Here is a 1,537-nt window from a genome sequence, read left to right as displayed (position 1 = left end):
CCAATTCTTATGTATTTTTGATGATCCAAATCCTGGGTAAAAATCGACATTGACCTAGATCTTCCCGACTTAAATATAATTTTTATCATATGGGAACTGATATCTTCCAGACTACTTAAAACATTTCACCATTGTATGAAAATTGCATTTGTGTATCTAAAATCTAAATATCTATAATCCTGCCTTCGGGTTCTATTCATGGTCTATTAAGGAGCATTCATCACGTTTTCCTTTGTTATGAAACAAAATCATATATGGTTATATGGACTTCACGTACACGACAAAACAGTTTGTTTTCAATGATTTCATAGAAGGAGTTGTGTTGAAATATTTTGATGTATGCGACCATATTTATCAACAACAAATAACAAGGTAAAATACATTTTCGAAGAATAAGTTAGTGGTCTGAGAAATCTCTGTCTGAGAACTATGAGCAAGGATTCAGAAATGTGCATAGAAAATGAGGACAGATTTTTTTTTATTTATTTATATATATATATATATATATATTATATATATATTATAATTCTGAAAAAGTCTGAATCGAACAACTTACTCTATCAAATCAACTGTCTGGATTGCAATTTAGTTTATATAGGAGAAACGCCAGAGCCAGAATTTTATGAAGCGATGACAACAACAGAAAAATTGTTTTAAAAAATCCACGACAATTTAAAACTATGCTCACTGACCACATTAATACTTCAAAACCCAATATTTTTCAACCGACTGTACTAAATTTTGAAGATAATTTATGCAAAAGACAAATGTGCAGGATTCAGAAATATGCAAAGAAATGGGGACATATTTCTCATATATTTGTATTTGAAGTCTGAATCGAACGTCTTAGAAATCTCCTCTATCAAATCAACTGCCTAGATTGCAATCTAGTTTATATAGGAGAAACGAGCCAGAATTTTATAAGGCGATGACAACAACAGAAAAATGGTTTTAAAAAATCCACGACTATTTAAAACTATGCTCACTGACCACATTAATACTTCAAAAACCCAATATTTTTAACCCGACTGTACTACATTTTGGAGAAAATTTATACAAATGAGGAATCTGCGAAGAATGATTTTTAACAATTTTTAAGGATAGAACTATGCATAAAAGAAATAAACCCAAAATGCTGTACAACACAAACATCTTTTATCTAGATAGTATTTCCAATCTCTAACAAAACAATAAATGTGCAAAATATTCACAATTAGTCCCAAACACGTCAGAATTTTAGTAAAAATATTTTTTTAAAACATCCTTTCTTCATTATATTTCCAACTGGTTTACACTTGTATTGGACACTTACTATTTAAAATAATTTAATGATAGCATAATTGAGGCATATTTTTTTTTACAAGTTATTATCTAGTAATCTTGCCACTTGACTGACAACAATTTTTGGGACAGGTGTTTCAAAATTTTAACCGATTTTTTATTGAATATAAACTAACTAAACAATTTACCATAATTTAGAGACTCACTCTGTCCATCATACCTAAAAAAACTATTTTTCTTACAATTAGAAAAATCT

General features: G+C 29.0%; 1 pseudogene; it reads left to right on the top strand.

Moving 5' to 3' along the window:
• Positions 1-262: 262 nt before the first annotated feature.
• LOC113389566 overlaps positions 263-1,537 on the top strand; it is a 30,064-nt pseudogene continuing 28,789 nt past the window's right edge.

This window comes from Ctenocephalides felis, unplaced genomic scaffold (genome assembly GCF_003426905.1).
Source record: "Ctenocephalides felis isolate EL2017-DRISC unplaced genomic scaffold, ASM342690v1 CF-g0.4_SCAFFOLD_03573, whole genome shotgun sequence".
Taxonomy (NCBI): domain Eukaryota; kingdom Metazoa; phylum Arthropoda; class Insecta; order Siphonaptera; family Pulicidae; genus Ctenocephalides; species Ctenocephalides felis.
The sequence above is the reverse complement of the archived record's forward strand: the minus strand, read 5'-3'. Positions and strand labels throughout refer to the sequence as shown.